Here is a 23,868-nt window from a genome sequence, read left to right on the forward strand (position 1 = left end):
ATAGTATTTATCTAAAACCAAGAGCTAGCATTAATATGTAACAGTGATAAGCTAAAAACCATTCCGTTAAAATCAGGGATAAAACAAGTATATTCATTGTCAGTACTTCAATTTGACATACTACTAAAAGTGCTAGCCCTTTCAATAAGATAAGGAAAAGAAATCGAAGACATAAGCATAGATAAAGAAGAAATGAAATTCTTACTTTTTGCATATGATATGATGATTTACTTAAAGAACCCTAGAGAATTACCATAAAATTAATTGATACAATTACTTAAGCAGAATTGCTGAACACAAAATAAATCTATGTAAATCAGCAATTCTAGATAGTACCAATATAACCTAGCTGGAAGAGAGAGAAAAGAAAATTTAATTTAAAATAGCAGCAGAATGTATAGCATATCTGGAGTCTATCTTCTCAGGTAATACAAGAATTATATAAATACAAGTACAAACAATTGTTTACAAAAATGGACAAACTTAAGTAATTGGAAAAATATTAATTGCTCGTGGGTAGAATGAGACAATGTTATAAAAATGGCAATAGTACCTACATTTCTTTTTCAGGATTACTTTATAGAATTCGAAAAAATAGCAAAATTCAAACAGAGGCAAAAAAGATTAAGAATTTCAAGGGAAACTTGGGGTTGTATGTGTTAAGATGGTATAGAAATAACCAGAATCTCAAATTATAGTACAAAATGGATACTGGTTAAAAAAATAGAGAAATCAGTCACCCAGCATATGGAAACAAACAAATCTAGTAACCAGTCTAGTATTCACTAAACAGAAAGATCCCAACTATTAGGATTCAGTATTCAATAAAAAGGCAATATGGATGAAATTAGATTTAAGCCAATATGTCAAACATTATACAAAGATGCTATCCAAATGGATACATGTCCTAGATATAAAAGGTCATATAAACAAATTAGAGAAAAGAAGAAAAAAATTACTTGTCATATCTATGGATAGAAGAGAATTTAAGGACCAAACTGGGAATAGAAGGAATCACAGAAGATAAAATGCATAATTTTGATTATATAAAATTTAAAAAGTTTTGTACAAATTAATCCAAAAAGTTGAGCTAAAAGGGAAGTAATTAACTGGGAAAAAGATCTTCATAGCAAGTTTCTCTGATTAAGATTAATGGTATAAGGAAAGGAACAGGTACTTCCTAGGGGAAGGAACCCAGGCTATCAATAGCCTTATGGAAAAAAAAATGTAGTAAGTCATTACTAATTAGATGGATTTTTTTTTCTGGTGAGGCAATCAGGGCTAAGTGACTTGACCAGGGTCACACTGCTAGTAAGTGTCAGTATCTGAGGCCAGTTTTGAACTTAGTCCTCCTGACCACAGGGCTGGTTCTTCATCTACTGTGCCACCTAGCTGCCCTGATAAATGAAAATTAAGCAATTCTGATGGAATCACCCATCACATGACAAAGATGAATAAAAAGGAAAATGACAAATGTTAGTGAAACTATGGGAAAATAAACACACTGATACAATTTTTAATTACATCCATAAAGTTAATAAATGGTACTTGCTTTTTGACCCAGATATACCACTACTAGGTCTGTACACAGAAGAGATCCAGGAACAAGGAAAATATCCTTTGTGTACAAAAATATTTATAGCAGCTTTTTTTTCTTGAAATCCAGGGGATGTCTCTTAATTGGAGAGTAGTTGAATAAATTGTGATACGTTAATATGAAGGAATACTTTTATGCTATAAGAAATGAAGAAATAGATGATTTCAAAGAGACATGGAAAGACTTACAATTGATTCAGTGAAGTCAGCTGAACCAGAAGAATAATTTATAATATTATAAAAATGAGTAATTTTGAAGGCATTTCACACCTATAAGAGCTCCGCCCCTTTACGAGTTCTCCATAAAGAAAGAAGGAAAGAGCATCTTAAACCTTTTCTGCATCCAAGCTTGGTCCTTAAACAACATTCAGTTTCATTTTTAGAGTTGTTTGTATATTGTTGTAATGTTTGTGAATATTATCTCTTGCTTCTCCCTATTTCACTTTGTATTAGTTCATTTTTTTCTGTCCTCGTGTTTCACTGAATTCTTTATAATCATTATTGCTAATGTCATCACAGCATTCCACAATTACTTAGGCTAAAATTGTTTGGCCTTATCCCAATTAATGGTCATACTCTTTGTGTACACTTCTTAGCTATCACAAAAAGTGCTACTGGGAATATTTTGATGTACGTGGGACCTCTCTTTTTCTCCCTGAAGCATGTTCTGTTTCTTATTTGTTTAAGAGTTCTCCCCCTGGCCATAATTGTGAAAGATAATTAATATCTATTATTAAAATGCCCAGTAAACATATATCTAATCCTCTAGCAAAATAATGTGACAAACCCTGTGGAAGACAAATGCTATACTGTGTTCTTTGGACAGGATATGTGAGTGTTTTGTAACTAGCAATAAACATTTATTAAGCGCCTATTATGTGTCAGGCGACTGTACTAATGCAAAGAAAGGCAAACCCAGCCCTTCCCTTCAAGGAGCTCACAGTCTAATGGGAGATAGACAACATGCTAAAGCCTGTGCACAAATAAGATAAATACAAGATAACTGGAAATAGTAAAAAGAAAGAGTACACTAGAATTAAGGAGGATCAGGAAAAGCTTCTTGCAGAAGGTGGAATTTTAGCTGGAACTTGAAAGAAGTCAGGAGCTAGAGATGAGGAGGGAGAAAATTCCAGAAATTGAAAATGCCCAGAGTTGAGAGATAGGAAGGGTCTTGTGGGAAGAAAACCAAAGGAAAACCGTATCAGTGTATCTCATAATATGTTCAGTCAGAAGATTGAAAAGGAAGAAAGGAGGGACCCAGGGTTAAAGTTAAGAAGGGCTTTAACAGACCAGTGGAAGATTTTATTTTTGATCCTGGAGGTGATAGGAAACCTCTGGAGTTTTTTGACCTTCACTTTAGGAGGATTTGTTTGACAGGTGAGTGGAGAATGGACTGGAATGAAGAAAGACTTGATGCAGAGAGATCTGTTAGAAGGTAAATCAGTAGATTTTATATGACTGATGAAATGGTGAGGAGTTGAGGATGAAAACCCCAGGTTTTCAAGCTTGGGTGAGAGGATAGTGGTATTCTCAATGAGGAAGGTAGAAAGCGAGAAAAGTTTTGGGGAAAAGATAATGAGATTGATTTTGGATATGTTGAGTTTAATATGTCCAATAGGTATTTGGAAATGGGAGGTTAACAGGAGAGTAGATTTGAAAATCATTAGCATAGGAGCTGATGAGTTTACCAAGTGAAATAGTCTAACAGGAGAAGAGAAAGCAAGACAGAGTCCTAGGGATGCCCAGGTTAGCAGATCTGATTTTGATAAAGGTCCAGCAAAGGACACTGAGAAGGAGCAGTCAGAAAGATGGGAGAAGCTGGAGATAATGTCATGAAAACTTAGAGAAAAGAGACTATTAAGAAGGATTGGTCAATAGTGTCAAAGGCTGCAGAGAGGTTAAGAACCATGAGGATTGAGTAAAGGTTTTTAGATTTGGCAGTCAAGACCATTAGTAACTTTGGAGAGAACTGTTTCAGTTGAGTAAATTGATCAGAAGAGTGAGAGGAAAAGAGGTGAAAGAATCTTTTGTAGTTGACTTTAAGGAGTTTAGTTATGCAATTGAAGGAAGAGAAATATGCAGTGATAGTGGGGACAGATGCATCAAGTGAGGGTTTTTTGGGGCATGCATTAGACAGGGGTGATAACCTGGGTATCAACTGAGGAGTCGAATTCAAGGTCATGGTGAGGAGGAAGAACAGGGTTTGGGGATGTAAGGCAAAGGGAGAAGTGGAATGGCAATAGATCGCGTTCACATAAGAAAGTTTTGAGATCTCATGAGCATAGAAATGGTATATTTGTGGATGATGGCAAGATAAAGTTGTCACTATCTTTATTGATAAGATGGGATGGAAGAGCAGATCATATGAAATGAATATGTTGTGGAGTTGTGAGATTGGAGTGTTTCAGGGAGTATCTATTTTTGTTGAAGTCATGTAGTATGAGAGCAGGAGTTGAGAAGAAAACTACTGTCAATCAGGCTTTGAGTTCACTAAGGAAAGAAGGAGAGTTTTCTGGAGGGCAATAGACAACAGCTACCAAATTTACTTAAAAGGAAATACAGTGTTAAGGGTTGGGCCTTATTCTGGCCAGGCCCTTAATAGTTTGTTGTTGGTAGGAAACTATACTAGATTAATCAATAATTAACAAAAGAAGATTTACCTAGTCATAGCAGAGGAAAATATAAAACAGGGGTATTCAGAGGGGACACACTGTTTATTTGCTTTTTGCACAGCTAATTGGTATTGGTAGTACTAGTGATTCAGATTTCTCCTTCAGGGAGCAAGAGTTTCGGGGACCAGGTAGCCATATCAACTACCTGAGCCTGTCAATCAATTAAGTCTCAAGGAGGGGCTTGGTTCCTCTTAAGGAAAAGAACTGGCCTAACCTGTGGGATAGAGTCTTAAGAAGAGCTATCCCACCCTAGGCAGGGCCCTAAGAAATATTTTTTCTGTTGCAAATGATCATATTAAGGCTCTCTCCTGGATGATTATTTTGACATGGTGGAGGGACTCCAATAATTGCTGAATTATGGAGAAAGGAAGAGAAAGGGAAAAGTGAGATCTCTTCAAGAATATGAGAGATATTAAGGGAGCATTTCATACAAAAATGTGCATAATAAAAGACAAAAATGGTAGGGATTTAACAGAAGCAGAAAGATTAAGAAGAGGTTGCAAGGTTATGCAAAAGAACTATACAAGAAATATGACATCGCCTATAATCACGATGGTGTGGTTATTGATTGAGAGTCAGACATCTTGAAGAGTGAAGCCAAGTGGGTCCTAGGCTAGTGGAAATGATGAAATTCTGCTGAACTGTTTAAAATCCTAAAAGATGATGCTGTTTAAGTGCTGCACTCAATATGCTAGCCAATTTGGAAATTACAACAGTGGCCACTGGATTAGAAAAGATCGGTTTATGTCCCAATCCCAAAGGAAAACAATGCCAAGGAGTGTTCACCTTACCAAACAATAGATCTCACTTCACAAGTTTATGCTTAAGATTCTGCCAGTTAGAATTTAGTAATACATCAACCAAGAATTTCCAGAAGAGCAAATTTCCAGAGACTAAATTGCCAATAATTGCTGGATTATGGAGAAAGCAAGAGAGTCCTAGAGAAACATCCCCTTCTGCTTTATTGACTACACTTAAGTCTTTGATTATATGGATCACACCAAAACGTGACAAATCCTTAAAGAGATGGGAGATGGAAGTAGCAGATCATCTTACTTGTCTCCTGAAGAACCTCTGTGCACACCAAGAGACAACAGTTAAAACTAAACGTGAAACAACTGATTGGTTTAAGAACTATGATAAGCTTGCATATTTCACCTTATTTAACTTATATGCAGAGTACATCATGTGAAATGCCAGGTGAATGAATCAAAAACCAGAATTAAAGTTCCTGGGAGAAATATCAACAATCTCAGATATGCAGATGATACCACTCTAATGGCAGAAAGTGAAGAAGAATTAAGAAGCCTCTTGATGAGGGTGAAAGAGGAGAGTGTAAAAGCTGGCTTGAAGCTTAGCATCAAAAACTAATCTTGGCAACTGGTGTCATCGCTTCCTGGCAAAAGAGGGAGAGGAACTGGAAGCAGTGTCAGGTTTTATATTCTTGGGCTCCAAGATCACTGTACATGGTGACTGCAGCCATGAAATTAAAAGATGCTTGTTCCTTGGAAGGAAAGCTATGGTGAATCAGAACAGTATACCAACAAGCAGAGACATCACCTTACCAACAAAGGTATGTATAATCCAAGTTTTTCCAGTTGCAACGTGTGGATGTGAGAATTGGATTGTAAAGAAAGCTGAGCACTACAGAATCAATACTTTTGAATTGTGCTGGAAAAGACTTTTGAGAGTCCTTTGGACAGCAAAGAGCTCAAATCAGTCAATACTTAAAGAAATTAATTCAGGCTACTCATTGGAAGATGAAATACTGAATCTGAAGCTTAAATACTTTGGCCATATAATTAGAAGACAGGACTCAATGGAAAAGAACCTGATGTTGGTAAGGTTGAAGGCAGAAGGAAAAGGGGCAGCAGAGGATGATAGAGATAGTATCATGGAAACAATGAAGATGAGCTTGGACAGACTTTGAGAGATAGTGGAGGATAGAGGGACTTGGCATGTTATGGTTTATGGGCTCATGAAGAATCAGACACTGAACAATTGAGCTATACCAACAACAACAATATTAGAATATTGTTTGTAAAAATGTCTTTCTGAAACTAGTCCCTTCTGTACTCTATTTAAGGATTTTCTTTCAGTTTGGTCCAAAGGGAAGAAAAAGATACTTAATTTGACTAAACTGAGAGGCTGCCTTTTAGTTTAGCCTTCTATTCACGTGGATTGATTAGGACTTTCAAGTGATTCAAGGGAAAGCAAGGAATTTAGACTAAGACTGTGTTAAAATGTTATTTCTTAATAATTTATAGCATAACTAAAGTCTTAGTGTTATTTTATTTAGTTGTTTTTCAGTCCTGTCTGACTCTTCTTTAAACCCCTTGGGATTTCCTTGGAAAAGATACCGGAGTGGTTTGCCATTTCCTTCTCTAGCTCATTTTACAAATAAAGAACTGAGGAAAACTGGGTTAAGTGACTTGCCCAGTCATACAGCTAGTAAGTATCTAAGGATTTGCATTTGGGAAGATGAGTCTTCCTGACTCCAGGTCCTGTGCTCTATCCACTCTGCCACCTAGCTGCCCCTTAATGCAATATGCTTGCACAGCTGCATTTGTACTTAGCACAGATAGGGAAAAAGATAGGCCTTAGTTAAGGAAGTATAGTCTTTTCTGTGACAATTTCAGGAGTGTATGAATAAATCTCAAAGATAGTATAGTATTCTTAGTATTCTGTTGCTTCTTGTAACTTAGTCTATCAGTATTTTACTTATCTCAGATAAATGACTTTGTCTATATATTTGAAATCAGATTTGACAGTTGACATCTTCCTGGTTTAACTTGCATTTTTTTCAGGAGTGGAGAAAAATAGCATTGGATAAAGCCTACAACAAAAGAAGTGTCCCTAACAACAAGAAATCTTCTTACAGTTTACAAATGTCTTTTAAATAAAATAACAACTTTCACATGGTTCATCTTTTTACCTAGGAGACTTAAAACTTAAAGTATACAAGGTTGGATTAAACCTAATAGCATCTCTGAAAAGTAGGGAAGGAACATAGTGTAATCATTTTAATCACCATTAAAATGATTTAAGGGACACTCTAATAACACAGTAGTAATTACTTTGCATTTGGTTAGAGCTTTTCCTCTTGAGGTCTTTAAATGCGTCTGAAATATTAGATGATAACAAATGTCTATTCTTTGGGGGGGGGCAGTGTTGAGAGAGGGAGGGAATGAGAAGTAATTTGTACTTCGGAAAGCTTCGTACCTTGATATCTTTCATCAATATTCACCAAATAGCATTGCTGTCTCCTCTTTCCGTTTTATGTCTTCTCTACCTTGTCACTTGAGACCTAATTTTTGGGGAGGTGCGCAGCTAATTGATAGGGTTGTGGATTAAAAAAAATATTTAATTTAGCAGAGAAGTAAATTGACTCTCATGAAAAATCTATTTGCTCTCATTTGTTTGATGCTATAGCAACCTTGATTTCAGAATACTTTGGTTCACACAGTATCTATCCCTGGCATCCCTTCTGCCTTGAATTAACCTTGTGCTTTTGACTTCTAAGAATATAGAAAGACAATGAATAACTCCAGTGAAAGGAATATTCCTTGCAGACAAAATTAGTCCCTTGAATTAGCTCTGAAGAAAGGACAAAATGGTAATAAAGAGCCATGAGTACATAGAATATCAGTAGAAGGGAAAAAGGTGGGATAATTGGTTTACTCCTCTAGGTGGTACTGATAGGGTGGGGAGAGGCTGTAATTTTATTTTCTACAGAAAGGAACCCTAGCTTTTGTTAGGGTGAATGGCATTGAATATGACAGAGTACAACATGTTTATGGTCTGACCATCGTGGGAATCTCATCACCAGATTGGGTGTAGGGTGATGAATTTTGCAGTTGTAATAGCTCCTGGGAGCAGCTAGGAGGCACAGGGGATAGATCACTGGGCTTAGAATCAGGAAGACTCATCTTCATGAGTTCAAATCCAGCCTCAGATATGAATTACCTGTATTACCCTGGGCAAGTCACTTAACTGTGTTTGCCTTAGTTTCCACAATCAGTAAGATGAATTGAAGAAGGAAATGGCAAACTACTTTCTTTGCCAAGAAAACCCCAATATGAGGTCAAGAAGAGTTGGATGTGATGGAAATAGCTGAACGATAACAACTTCAACGAGAGATAATTGGGAACTACCTTCCAAGCATCATCTATTCAGTCAGAGAAGCATTGTGATTTGTCTAGGTGGTAGAGGGTACTGCCCACAACAACAACAAATTCATGGATCCTTGAAGTTTTTCATTTTAGAAGGGTATTTTTAAATTTGGTTTTTTTGATTGTGCTTTCTTGATCTCATTCATCTATTTGTACCCACCTTCTCACACTGGGCTCCCTAGGGACTGAGAGTGGGAAGAGTGAGTGACCAAGGACAGACCCCTAGCTGCCTATTATTTATTTTATTTTATTGACGTTTAAATAAAGTTTTAATAATTTTGACCAAAAAGTAATTATAGCCTGGTTAAAATAATCTTAGGATTGTTACATCTCAGAATGAGTTTAGGCTGGTGAGGGAAGCTAAGATCAACCAAATGGTTACTTCCCTCTATGTGCATGTGTTCCCACCACCACCCAATATTGGGAGAAAAGGGAGGGTCATCTCCGCAGGGATCGGATTTCTGGGAAACTGTTAGTTTATGACTCATTAAAGAGCTGGTTGGTGAACATCTAGAGAAAGAACTGGGGATTATAAAGAGCCAGCATGGCTTCATTAAGATCAAATCATGCCAGACTATCTTCATTTCCTTTTTTGATGAGATTATTAAGCTAGTAGATGAAGGGAATGCTGTGAATGGTTTACCCAGATTTTAAGAGAACTTTTGATGAAGTATGTCAAGATATTCTTGTGGAGAAGATGGAGAGATATTGATTAGACAGTAATATAGCTAGATTTATAACTGTTTAGATGGCTGGACTCAAAGAGTAGGTTTGAATAATTAATGTCATTGTGACTGGAAGTCTCCAGTTGAGTACTGCAGGTGTCTCTGCTTGGTTCTGTGATATTTTTCATCAATAATTTTGATAAAGCGACAGTGTTTAATCTGGAGGAACATACAATAGGACTGTTATGTGGAGGAAGGACTAGACCAGTGCTGTTTGGCACCACAGTACAGGACCAGGTTCACTGGTTACAAAGTTCAAAGGGGCTCATTGAGGCTCCCTGTCAAGAAGAACTTTTTGACAATTAGAACTGTTTCAAATGGGAAACAGCTTCTTAGAGAGGTGGTCGGTTTCCCTCCTTAGGTGTCTTCAAGAAGCATCTAGAAGACCACTTGTCAAGTATGTTAAGTCTTTCATGTATGGATTGGGCTAGATGGCCACCAAGAATACTCTCAAATTCTGTGTGTGTGTGTGTGTGTGTGTGTGTATGTTTAATATATTTTAAGAGTGTAGTTCAGAAACTTTTTAACTTTCTGGCCTCCGTCTTGTTCTTGATTATATATCTTTTTAGATGCAATTTTTTTGAAGAGTACGCTTATAGTTAACTTTCACCTCCACCCTAAACCTGTGGACCTGCCAGATATGAGTTGTTTTTGGAAGGGATTTTTTTCTTCCTATTGCTTTGACACTAAGTACTAGTATTTGTCCATAGAATCCCTTCATGTTGTGGCTACTTATTTATTTATTCATTCCTGTCAGTGTTTGTAGGGCCAATTAAAATGCCTATAGTATCATTGTAGTAGAATGAAGTCTTGCTTATTGAAGATATGCATATATTTACTTGTTCATAATTCTTGGAAAGCATGTATAGGTCCTTCACCTTTCTGTTCTCCTTAAAAATTAGTACAGAACCCCAGGGTAGCACCCCCGGCAAAACTGATCAGAATAATAGGGGATTCCTTGCTCGAACAGAATAGGTGCTCACCCAATGACTGAGCTGAATTGAAGTGAAAGAAGAAATTCTTGCCTGGAATATTACTTGAAAGAACTCCAAAATCCAAGTTCAGTTCTTTAATTTATTTGTGACAATTCTGTGAGAAAGAGCTATATGTTTACTGATCCCTGGATCAGTTTTTATGCTATATTTTGCATGTTTTAACTTGTAATATTTCAAGAGTCCTGAAACCTGTCTGCCTAGAATGTTTATGTCAGCAAACCCACAAATTGTGGGTGGGTGGTTAGATATTTTTTTTTTTTTGGCAGAGGTAGACTTTTCACACGGCTGTTTCTATTTTGATCATTATATTTGCTTTGTACCCAAAGCAGCTAATTCAGGCAATTTTTGGCACCATCACCTCCAGGTGAGTCTCCTTGAGAGATTTTTAAATGTTTTCCTTCTGTCATCAAAGATCCAGACAGTCTTATCCTTCCTTAGTAATAGGCATACTTGTCATACAGGCTACCACATGTTTGTGGCCGCTCCCCAAAATGGTACAGTCACCTGATTAATCAGATGGCCTTCCCACTCTGTGTGAGTACTGTGCTAGGAAAATGTGACTTATAGAGGTGGGAAGGAAGTGAAGCTGCCAGTACTATGAGGAAATAAGGGTTGCTGGGTACCCTAGGAGCTCTCTCTTGAGGTAATTTCTTGGTTCATGTCTCTTCCTTAATAGATTAAGGAAACCCTGCTTGCTTTTTATTTTTTTTAATTTTTTTTGTCTGAGAAACTTCATAGGATGGCTGCATGTGTTACTGGGCATGACAGAGAGGTAAGTTAGCTAAGATAAGTCTTTAAACCTAGAGGGGCCAGAATCTGTCATAGATATTAGGGACAAGGATAATGGAACTGGACCTAGAATTTCCTTGGTATAGATACAGAATAACTGTTTCTATTCAGCTTTTAGAGAGCTGAGTAGATCACTGAGAGCTTAAGTGACTTGCTCATCACATAGCCATTATGTGTGAGAGGAAGTTGTGAACTCAGGTCTTCTGGCTCCCAGGCCAGTGTCCTATATCCACTATTCAGAGCTGTCCCTTATCTCAGATTGTTTGTTGTAAATCACACCTAAATCGAGTGCTTCGGTGGCTACCCTTTCTTGGATGGGCTTGCCTATCTGTTCTCAATGATAATGGTCTATGGCAGGGGTGAGAAACCTTTGGCCTGGAGGTCACATGTGGCTCTCCCTCTAGGTCATCAAGTTCGGGAAGGAGAAAGGGGGAGGATTTGACAATCCAGACTTCACAATAAAGTTGTCAGAGGGCCACACATGTGGGCTTCAGGCTGTAGGTTTCCAACTCCAGTTCTATGGATTTAAATCCTTTTTTGGGAGGGTAAAGTGCTTGAAGTATCAGATTTCCCTTTTGGGCTGAAAACCAAAGCTTCATATACTTGCCTGAAGCTAAGACAGTATAAACTAGGGTTTTCCCTTGATAGTATAATGTCTGTTCTATGGGACATGTCAGTCTTTTCTGGAAGTTTCTGTTACATTTGGAGTGTAAATCTAAATTTGTAATGATGAATGAAAAGTTTCCAAACTAGTTTGAGGTGGCTTTACTTTCTTAAACTACTATGTTTTGCTATGAGATATATGTTTGTGAAAGTGAAATGGTTATAATTGTCAGGTTATAAGATTATTCTTAAAATATGCTGCTAGAGTTTTCAAATCAGATTTTGGCCACATCTGAAAAGTAGAACAGAACTAGAAAAGAGTGGAAAAATTAAGTGTTTATGATGGAATCAAGTGTGACCGATAGAGGCAGTATGCATAGCTGATAGAAAGTTAGTCTCTCATTCAGGAAGACTGAGTCCTGCTGCTTCTGATATATACCTGCTGTTTGACCTAGGCAGTTCTCCAAGACTGTTGTAAGTTGCAGATTAGGTGCCCAACTACATTGTTAGAGTGACTTTCCTTACTGGAAAAAAATTTAATTGAATTTAATTAGAAAATTTAATTGGGAAAATAACTTGTGGTGGTCTGGCAGTTTTGCATCTAATGGTCCAAGTGCTAAACTGTCTAGTGAATAACAGTGAACATTTATTAAGCATTGCTATGTGCTAAACTCTGGGGATACAAATATGGAGGGAAAAAAGCCAGTCCCTGCCTTTAGTAGCTTATAATCCAATGGAGGAAGATGGTATACTAAAGGTGAGCTGAAAAGAGGGAGAGGGGGTGGAAATATTCCATGGAAGCTTAGTAGAGAAGTCAATCAGAGAAGTCCCAGAGTAGGCAGCCAGGTAGGAAGTGAAATGTCTGAGCTAAGCTTTCTTCCTTAAATGGAGGTTTGGAGCCCATGGCCCCACCCTCCAATCAGAGTGGTGGAAGATTGTTTATTCTTCCTCTCAAAGAAGACCAAGACATCAGGAAGGTGATGCCATGACTTGCAAGTGAATTGAATTTAAGTGCATGAGGGCTGTACAAAGTCACCAGCCTCACTCTCTCCTCAGGAGCTATCTGGGTCCAGTGGCAAGATATAGATCAGGATGACAGGAGATGGCCCTGGATGCAGTGGGAGACCTTGGCCTTTTTAAAGTAAGGTCTTTACCATTGTCTTGACCGAGACAATGCCTATTCAGTGATTAAGGCTAGGTAAGAAATGAGGCAAAGAATGGCCTCTTTTACCTAATAAAAAATAAATAAATCTGGGAGGTAACCCTGAGGGTTTCTGACCAAAACAGGGACAATTGCTATTTATACTCACTCTGAGCCATCAGGACCAAGGAATTTTCAAAGAAAAACACTCCTGGATCCTTTTGGATTTACAGAAGAGTTCTATCGAATGGATAAAGTATAATTAATACCAATAATACACAAATTATTCTCAAAAACTTAGCAACCACTCAACCAAACTCATTTTATGAGGCAAATACAGTTCTGCTACCTAAAATCAGGAAAGAATAAAGCCTGTCAGATAGATTAGAACAATTTCTTCATGATCTCATTTGGGCAATGACCAAGTGAGGCTTGGGGTGGCAGAAGGAGGTTAAATACCAAGGCTGAAGAGATCTTACAGTATAATGAGGTTATTCCAAGAATGAGCATCCAGGGGCATGCTGGAAATGTCCATCAGAGAAGTCCCAAAGGAGTGCAGCCAGGTGAGAAATGAGGAGAATTGATTATGCTAATTTAAGTATTTTGTTATTCCTGACTAGCTATAATAGTGTGGTGAATATTATCATTATTGCTTTTTTGTCTTTTTCTTGCTTGAAGAATTATTTCATTCAACCAGTAAGCATTTTTAAAATAGTTATCATGCCAGGTCCTGTATTAGGTCCAGAGTATACAAAGAAAACAGCTCCTGTCCTCAAGGGACTGCTTATGTTTTCATGAGGGAGATAATATGTATATGAAAAGTTGTCATAGAGGATAAGGTCTCCTGCAGATGTGAATCTTGAAGAAGCCAAAAATTCAAGGAGGTCTCTGTCTCTTAAAGAGGGAGAAGATTCCAGGTATTGGAAATGGTTAAGACCAATGGAGACGAGATAGAGACTCATGTATGGAACAACAAATAGGGCAGTGTGAATGGATTGTAGCGGAGGGGAGTGATATGGAAGAAAGCTGGAAATAGTCAAGTTGTCAACAAGCATTTATCTATTTTTCTATTTACTAAGAATTATTTATTTATCTTACCTGCTATGTGCCAGGCATTTACTAAGAGCTGGGATACAAAGAAAGGCAAAAAACAATCTGGGGACCAGGTTTTGGTAAGCTTCAATAGACAAGTTAATATTTGATCCTAGAGATGGGTAGAGTGCCAGACCTGTAGTCAGGAAGACCAGAGTTCAAATCTAGCTTCAGATACTTGCTACCTATGTGACCCTGGGCAAATCACATAACCCTGTTTGCCTCAGTTTTTTTGTCATGTGTAAAATGAGAAGGAAGTTGCAAACCCCCTCCAGTATCTTTGCCAAGAAAACCCCAAATGAGATCATGCAGAAATTGTTCTAGTCCATCTGACAGCCTTTATTCTTGCCTAATTTAGGTACTAGGACTGTATTTGCCTCATAAAATGAGTTTTGTTGAGTGGTTGCTAAGTTTTTGAGAATAATTTGTGTATTATTGGTATTAATTATACTTTATCCATTTGATAGAACTCTTCTGTAAATCCAAAAGAATCCAGGAGTGTTTTTCTTTGAGAGTTCCTTTACAGCTAATTCTTTTTCTTTTTCTAAGATAAGATTATGCAAAATCTCTATTTGGTATGTTCTGTTCTTTAGGTGTTTTGTGTTCTCTATTTTGTCTGCCTATAATGGCATATTAGGTTGTGATAATTCTATTTATTTATTTGGTTTTGTGATTTCACCTTGTTTGCTATTTTGTTGATTCAGTTTTCTTTCCACTTTTTGATTAGGTTGTTTGAAGGTGTTGGTTCAGTTTCCTTTGTCTTGCAGTATTTATTTAGACATATTTATAGTCTTTTAGTTGACTAATAATTCATCTTACCTTGTGATTTTAGTATCTTCCCTGTTGATTTAGCCTCTGTTGATTTAGATTTTTAACTGAGTTTTTTCCTCTTGAAATCCTCAGTGGTTTTAATCTTTTTTTTCCCCTTATATTCCCCTATCACTCATTTTCTTTCTCTTTCCCATTTAATAGTGGGGCTAGATCTTAAAGTTCTCAGTCTCCTTCCACTTTGACTACTTTACTTTTTACTGGCTTGGTCCTTGCCCTACCTGACTTTGGAGAGATGACTTGTCTCCAACAGGATGCCAGTCACCTTTCTTTCAGGCATGATATAGCTCCACATGCTAGTCTACTGCATTAGTTTTGCAGGCTTCAGGAAAGGTAGAGTGGGTGTTTGGGGGAGAAACGAGTGTTTGTCACCATGAGGTTTCCTAATCTAGGAACTTCCCTAGGCATGTTCCCTTCCTCATAAGCTTCCCCTCCCCATGTGGGTGGGCAAAGTTGATGACAGGGTCAGCCTGTGATAGCAATGACTTCAGCAGCAAGAAAACTCCTGAATGGGTGTCAAAGAACAGATTTATTATGCCCTGCCTGGTGGGTATGTAGGGGTGCTGAGTGAAGGTTCTAAGGATTAGTATTTTCCACTCTTACTTCACAAGACAATTATTTTGTGGATATTCTTGGAGATTTTTGTTTTGTGGAAACAATTGCAATGACTTATTCTATCATTTTCACATAATCTCTTCTTTGACTTCGGGTTTTTTGAAAGTTGATGGAGACTAGAGAAAATGTCTTATCCTCCATCTTGTTGGTCATGTGGAAGTTCTAAAGTTCTGTTTTTTTTTTATGTTTACTGTAATAGGTAATTTTTTATTGGATTAATAATAACCATAACCCTTGATTAGATATACGTGGTAGGACATGTAATATTTAAGCATACTTTTGAAATTCAAAATAATATTACTAATTTATTTAATAAAGATACTTTATTTTAATTAATGGTTAACAAATACAATAGAAGTTTAAAAAGACTAGATAACTAATCTTGATAATTTTTCTTTCTTGATTTGGTGTTTCACTGGCAAACTTATAAGACAAATAATTCATCAGATTATCAGAAGAGTAATATACTGAGTTAAAAACAAACAAGTAGGAGAAAGTGATGCTAGAATTGAAATGACAGAAATGGAAAAGCTGTATTAGAATTTTTAAGAAAGCTAAACAAAGAAGAAAGAAAACTATGGCCAAAGCAAGGAGAAAGAACATAATTTGCTTTTAAAGATTAAGTAATTAGAGGCAGAAGTAAATGAATTTTTAATTTAAAAAATGTGCACTGAAATCATGATACTGTCTAATGGATTTGTTAATTACCGAGGTTCTCCATCATGTTTAGTCACCTCTCACTGGATGATTTAAAAACTCGGTGGTATTTTTTTTTAGAAAAATCTTAAATCACCTTCATTTTTTTAGTTTATCCTTCCCCCCGCCTCCTACCCACTGAGACATTCCTTTTAAAAAAGAATCAAAAAAGAATGACAAACATTCTCACCATATACTGACTTAAACTTGAATGTGGTTGTAATTCATTTTATATGTGCCAGTTTGGTGACCTTATTATTTCTAAGATTTGGCAGACTGTATGTAACTAGAGGTGACTTTCTTTCTACTTATAATTACATGTGGTGTGATTTCTGACTTTGACTTGTCCATATGACCAAAAGTGAATCAAATGAAGACTGAAAAAGCTTAGTTCAAGTCAGCAGTTGTTAACTGATATGTCAACAGACAGACTGGTGCTTCCTCTATGTGTGATTCAATTCAATTTTTCAGTGATTCAAGAAATTTCTTGATGTTAAGAGGAAACTTGAAGGTATTTTCTGGAGTATTCTCTTAATGATTTGCAGATAAATGTTGAGTAACATTGATTCAGATATTGTATGACAGTCTTAGAAATTCCATGAAAAATTAAAATTGTAAGGCAGCAATGAGGTGAATTATATAAATATTTTATATACAACAGAGGCATAATAAAAAAGATGGTCTAAAATATTACAGTTTGTGAGTGTGTATGTATATACACATATATGAATATATGCAAATGTGTATCTGTGTATGTGTGTGACATTTTAAGTAAGGTATATATCCAGTGTTACATAAAAATTTTCGATGTTTATGGTAAGAAGAAAAGAAAAGAATGACAAATAGGTAATTATTACTTTACTAACCTGATCTTATAATGCTCCATTAAGGCTTTTTCTCATGTTCTCCCAATCTCCCACTCCCTGCCACATCCCAACTTTTTTGCTGCTTAGAGGAGAGGGAACTTTTAAAGGAAAGGCACATATATGTATACATACATATAGCGTATACGTGTGTGTGTATATTTTCTTTCTGATAAGTTCAGGTAGAGAGATACTTATACCTACAGTCCCATTTGTGAAAACTTCCCTGGCAACCAGTACAGAAAGCCCATTTCAGCAGAACAGGGCTTATACTACTCTTGGTCATTCTGACATGAACTGTTTGGCTTTTGACAGCTGCTGAACAATTCATGAGAAGACAGAAATTTTTCTAAGGTCACTTTGAGAAGTTAAATAAGATAATAGGGCTAAGAGGAGAGAAATGGGTTACATGGGGAAAAAAGCAAAGAATTGGAGACATAAAAGGATATCATAGAAAAGTTGCTCATTTCCATTCAGGCCTCCTATTTCCTGTAAGTATGAATCACAATAACTTGACTATTAAGGAGCAGATTTTCAGTCATACAAAAGAATATGGATTTAATTAATGACCTCATTCATTATGTTAAAATATTTTCTCCCTGTCAGCAAGTGAACCCTTAGTAGCATTCATTTTTCTTAGTGTTGCTGCTGAAAAATTTGTCTGCTTAGTTCTAGCAATTTAACTTAGTTCTGGCAGCTGAGTGACAAAGTAGATAGAATGCTAGGCTGGAGACCTGAGTTCAAATTTAACTTCAGAACACTGGGCAAAGTCATTTAATTTCTGTTTTGTCTCAGTTTTTTCATCTGTCAAATGGGAGTCGTTATACCACCTACTTTGCAGAGTTGTTGGGAGAATCAAATATGGTAATAATTGTAAAGCACTTAGAACAGTGCTTGAAATAATGTTTATTATAACTATATTATATTAATATTAGCTGCTATAATTATTATTTTAACTTTGTTGTATTAGTGGGTAGTGTCAGAGAACAGTTTAAAGTGAACAACATGCTGAACTAGATTATGTTTGTATATACTATTTTTATCTTAGTTTGCTATTAGCTTCTTTAAGTAGTTGATCGCTTAAGTCTCTGCAGATTCTAGAATTCTGAGGCTTTGAAAGTCCTATAAAGATCGATGGGTTGAAATTCAGAAAAACTGACTTCTTGTCCCTGTTCTGCCACTGACTGGAACTAGAGGAGTTGGGACTTCATAGCCAGGCATGTGCAACATCCCTCTTTTAAACAACTTTGTACTTCATAAAGGAGGGAGGACTCTCCTCTTTTTCCTTTTCTCAGTTGCTCTAGTTGAAAGGTTTAGTCATAGATTATGAAGTTTTAATATGATGACAGATTGATATTAAACTAGTTATAAAATGACAGCCTATGCTTGTGAGGTACAAAGCAGTGCCTTGAGAGAGAAAATCAGAAGGGAATAACTGTATAGTATGAACACATTTACCACACTCCTGGGGCCCTTAAATGACTAAGTCCTGGAGTTCAAAGTAGTGAAGGCTCCTGAGCTCTTTGTGGAAAAGATCCCATGCTGAGGGAAAGAAAGGATTTCTTCCTCCTCACCACCCCCATCAAGCCTGGTATTTAACAGCTGGGTGCTAGCCACCTTTCCTGCACTTGGAGGCTTAATTGGTTTGCAAGAACTCATTTCAGGCACAGTTGAAGGAGCAGAGAGATAAATGTCCCAGACTGATAGGGTTATACAGACACTGTCGAGTAATTTGTATAAATTTGTTTGCATGTTATTTCTACTATTAGATTGTGAGATCCTTGGGGGCACAGACTGTCTTTTGCCTCTTTTTGTGTCCCCAGAGCTTAGTACAGTACCTGGAACATATTAGGCACTTAATAAATGTTGGTAGATTGATTAAAATAAGGAAACAACTTCTGGGAACATTACCCACTGGGAGCAGCGAAGAGTTGTTTATGGAGAGGAGTAAAGCATGGAAACCCATCTTAACGCCGTACTTAGCTGAGAGGATGCACTGAAGGAAAGCTTAGTGATGACTCTGAAGAAAAAAAGGATGTATAGGATCTGTGGTACCTGGAGTTGGAGGTAGAAGAGGATACCATAGAGTTGCCTTAGCCACATGTATATTCTGGTTGTTGAAAAGTCCAAGCTAATTCTTCCATGGATTGTGATATTTGTGGGAGAGTATGCCATAGGCTTATGAGGGAAATGTTTTTTTAACATCTGGTCTTACTATGTTACCATTGGGATCTTGTGAGTAATTGTGTTGAGGTATAAAACTAGGGGTAACTAAGATTATCTCTAGAAGTGGGTAGTAGTGAACTGGAATCAAAGTTGATGCCCATTGGTTGGAAAATGACTTGAAAAGCTATGGTATATGAATGTAATGGGGTATTACTGTGATATAAAAAATTCAGAGAAACATGGGAGTATTTGTATGAATTGATGCAGAGTGAAATGAGCAGGACCAAGAGAAGAAAATATACAATAACTGCAACACATGAATGAAAAAAGTTATTGAAAGGAAGTTGAATTTTGAATAATGGAAAAAACCAATGAAATTTTTGAAGAGATCATGAAAAAGAAAAAGGGGTAGAATTACTGGGATAGAATATTATATTTGCACACAATGTGTTTGTGTGTGTGTGTGTGTAAAGTAATTGATCTTTTTGATGAACCTTCCCACAAGGAAAAGGCTAAAAGTCATAAAGTTTATGAGATTTTAAAAGATGTGCCTTTGACCTAATCCCTTATGAGGAAGTATGAACAATCCTTGGAGTGCATTAAAGAAATCAACCTTATGGCAAAGAATTGGAAATCAAAGGAATGCTCATTAATTGGAGACTGGCTGAAAAAATTGTGGCATATGATTGTGATGGAATACTATTGTTATATAAGAAATGACAGGGAACAGGATTTTAGAAAAACCTGGGAAGACTTATATGAACTGGTGCAAAGTGAAGTGAGCAGAACGAGAACACATCGTACACAGTAAAAGCAATGTTGTAATGATGATCAGCTGTGAAAGACTTAACTGCTTTGATCAATATAATGATCTAAAACAATTCCAAAGTACTCTTGATGAAAAGTGGTATCTACCTCCAGACAGAGAACTGTTGAACTCGGAGTGCAAACTGAAGTATAATTTTTTCACTTTTTCTTTTTTGTAATATCGGAATATATTTCACATGATTACACATTTCCTATTTATTACTTGTCTTCTCAATGGATGAGGAAGAGACTAGAGGGAGGGAGAGAATTTGGAACTAAAAATTTTTTTTACCGAATGTTAATTTTTTTTTTTTAAAGAAAGCCAACTCTATTGGTTAAGCAAATAAATTATAAATAGCTTTGTCCCGGGAAATGTGTATGGGGGAGGGAGAGTCTTGACTCAGGAGCACTTTATGGAGGATACCCTTGCAGTGGCGGTTGGAAAGGAGGGATTTGTCACTGTGTTCCATTGGCCATGGCATCAACTGAAAAGTAGGAGACATCTGGTTCAGCAGTTTAAAGAACAGGAAGACTTCAGAGAGGCTTGGAAGGACTTACATGAACTGATGCTGAGTGCAAGGAACAGAACCAGGAGAACTTTGTACACAGCAACAACCACAGTGTGTGAGAAATTTTTCTGGTAGACTTAGTACTTCATTGCAATGCAAGGACTTAAAAAATTCCCAATAGTCTCTTGAGGCAAAATGTCTTCCACATCCAGAGAAAGAACTATGGAATTGGATCACAGAATGAAGCAGACTATTTTCTTTTGTATTATGTTTTGTTTTGTTTTATGATTTCTCTCATTCATTTTAATTCTTCTATGCAACATGACTAAGGTGAAAATGTATTTAATAAGAGTATATATGTAGAACCCATATAAGATTGCACACTGTCTCAGGAAGGGAGGAGGAAGGGAGGGGACAAGGTGGGGGAGAGAGGGAGAAAAATCTAAGATATATGGAAGTGATTGTAGAAAATTGAAAACAAATAAATTTCCTTGATAATTTCATGAAAGATGATATCTAGGCTCTTTTTTTGATCATGGCTTTCAGGTAGTCCCGTAATTTTTAAATTGTCTCTCCTGCATCTATCTGTTTTCCAGGTCAGTTGTTCTTCCAGTGAGATATTTCACATTGTCTGCTATTTTTTCATTCCTTTGGATTATAAGTTGTTTTATAATTTTTTGATTTTTCATAAAGTCATTAGCTTCCATCTGCTCCATTTTAATCTTTAAGGAATTATTTTCTTCAGTGAGCTTTTGGCCCTCCTTTTCCATCTGGCCAGTTCTGCTTTTTCGGCATTCTTCTCCTCATTTTTGGATCTCTTTTGCCATTTGAGTTAGTCTGTTTTTTTTTTTTTTTTAAAGAACAGATCCAATCCAACAAACATTTATTAATCAATCACCAAGCATTCTGTTTTATTACAAGGTATGACCCCCTGGATAAAGGAGGCAGGGGAGCTATATTTGAAAATGAACGTAATGTAAAAACAAATTATATCAATAAACTTGGTTACCAGTTAAAAAAACAAGCACTTTTTTAGGGCCAGGCTCTGTGCTAGGCACTAAGGATACAAACACAGAAATTAATTGGTCCCTGCCCTCAAAGTCTATCCTAGAAAACAATATATATACAGTGTGTGCAAAATACACACAAAGTTACTTCAGGGGTGGAGAGGCATCTTGGGAGATCAAGAAAGATCTCATATTGGAAATTGTGTGTATGCTGAGCTTTGAAAGAAACTAGGTGAGGAGTGTTGGCACATGCCTGTAATCCCTTCTGCTGGAGTAGACTGAAGCTGGTGGATCATTGAAAACTGTGTGTTCTAAACTGTAAGAAAAACCACTTGGGTGTCTCCATAAATATGGACAGTGACTCTCTGAGAGCTTCCCAAGGAGGAACAAACCAGCCCAGGCTGGAAAAATGGACCAAGTTAAAGCTTCCATAGCATTGGGATTGGACATGTGAGTGGCAGCTGCATGTCCAGCCAAGGTGAGATAGAGACCTAGTCAGTCAAGGGGAGGGGGAAGGAGGGAGGAAGATTGAGAGAGAGAAGGTGGGAGAAAAAGAGAGGGAGACGAGAGAGAAAATGAGGAGAGAGATGGAAAGAGGAAGAGGAGACAGAGAGGGGAGAAGGGGGAGAAAGAGAGAAGGAGGACAGAGATGGAAAGAGGAAGAGGGGAGAAGGGAAGAAAGAAATAGAGAGAGGGGAAAGGGAGGAGGAGGAGAGAGATGGAGAGAGGAAGAGGGGAAGAAAGGGATGGAGAGGAGAAGGGGAGAGTGGAAAGTGGGTGATGGGGAGAGAGGAGGAGAGAGATGGAGAGAGGAAGAGAGGGTAAGGGAAGAAAGAGAGAGAGATGGAGAAGGGAAAGAGAAATAGGAAAGAGTAAGGGAGAGAGAAGAAAAGAGGGGTGTGTGTGTGTGTGTGTGTGTGTGTGTGTGTGTGTGTGTGTGTGAGAGAGAGAGAGAGAGAGAGATAATCCAAGCTAAGGACTCTAAAGGTCAGGGGTCAAGAGGGGAGTGCATTCCAAGCATGGCTTGTGCAAAGGCACAGAGATGAAAGATGGGGATGCTATATGGGAGTTTCAGAGTATCAGCAGGATGAACACCAGACTGAATAAACTCTAGAACGTAGAAGGGCATCATATATTAGAAGCCTAGAAAGTAGACTGGAGCCACTAAGCTCCTACTGTTTGCTAAACTCTGGAATTTTTTTTTTCTTTTTCTTTTTTTTTTTTTATTAATTTTTAACATTTATTTTCACACAATTTTGGGTTACAAATTTTCTCCCCTTTTATCACCTCCCCCCCCCCCCAAACCCGAGCTTTCTAATTGCCCCTGTGACCTATCTGCTCTCTCCTCTATCCTCCCTCCCTGCCCTTGTCTCCGTCTTCTCTTTTGTCCTGTAGGACCAGATAGCTTTCTTGACCCCTTAACCTGTATTTCTTGTTACCCAGTGGTAAGTACATTACATTTGGTCCTAACACTCTGAGTTCTAACCTCCTTAGCTCCCTCCCTCTCCACCCCTTCCCCTTGAAAGACAGGCAATTCAATATAGGCCATATCTGTTTAGTTTTGCAAATGATTTCCATACTAGTTGTGTTGTATAGGACTAATTATATTTCCCTCCATCCTATCCTGTCCCCCTTTACTTCTATTTTCTTATGGTCCTTTCCCTCCCCATGAGTGTCGACCTCATATTGCATTCTCCTCCCCATTCCCTCCCCTCCATCCTCCCCCCCACCCTGCTTGTGCCCCTGTCCCCCACTCTTCTGTATTATGAGATAGGTTTTCCTATCAAAATGAGTGTGCATTATATTCTTTCCTTTAGTGTAATGTGATGAGAGTAGACCTCATGTTTTTCTCTTGCCTCCCCTCTTTATCCCACCACTAATAAGTCTTTTGCTTGCCTCTTTTATGAGAGATAATTTGCCCCATATAACTTCTCCCTTTCTCCTCCCAATATTTCTCTCTCACTGCTTGATTTCATTTTTTTTTTAATATGTGATCCCATCCTCTTCAATTCACTCTGTGCACTCTGTCTCTATGTATGTGTGCGTGTGTGCATGTGTGTGTGTGTACTCCCACCCAGTGTCCAGATACTGAAATGTTTCAAGAGTTATAAATATTGTCTTTCCATGTAGGAATGTAAACAGTTCAACTTTAGTAAGTCCCTTATGATTTCTCTTTGCTGTTCACCTTTTCATGGTTCTCTTCATTCTTGTGTTAGAAAGTCAAATTTTCTTTCCAGCTCTGGTCTTTTCATCAGGAAAATTTGAAAGTCTTCCATTTCATTGAAAGACCATTTTTTCTCCTGAAGTATTATAGTCAGTTTTGCTGGGTAGGTGATTCTTGGCTTCAGTCCTAGTTCCTTTGACTTCTGGAATATCCTATTCCATTCCCTTCTATCCCTCAATGTAGAGGGTGCCAGATCTTGTGCTATCCTGATTGTATTTCCACAATACTTGAATTGTTTCTTTCTAGCTGCTTGCAGTATTTTCTCTTTCACCTGGGAATTCTGGAATTTGGCCACAATGCTCCTAGGAGTTTCTCTTTTTGGATCTCTTTCATGCGGTGTTCTGTGGATTCCTTGAATATTTATTTTG

At 37.3% G+C, this 23,868-nt stretch overlaps 1 protein-coding gene across 8 annotated transcripts in view; it reads left to right on the plus strand.

The window, feature by feature from the left end:
• TIAM1 (TIAM Rac1 associated GEF 1) overlaps positions 1 to 23,868 on the plus strand; it is a 320,249-nt gene that overhangs the window by 144,386 nt on the left and 151,995 nt on the right. The window contains exon 1 of one of the 8 annotated variants that reach the window (XM_072615012.1): positions 7,492 to 10,803. The exons of 5 other annotated variants lie outside the window; for them this stretch is intronic. The gene's annotated coding sequence lies outside the window, so the exon portion shown is untranslated. 2 more of the 8 variants (XM_072615010.1, XM_072615011.1) reach the window with 2 other exon arrangements.

This window comes from Notamacropus eugenii, chromosome 5 (genome assembly GCF_028372415.1).
Source record: "Notamacropus eugenii isolate mMacEug1 chromosome 5, mMacEug1.pri_v2, whole genome shotgun sequence".
Classification (NCBI taxonomy): Eukaryota; Metazoa; Chordata; class Mammalia; order Diprotodontia; family Macropodidae; genus Notamacropus; species Notamacropus eugenii.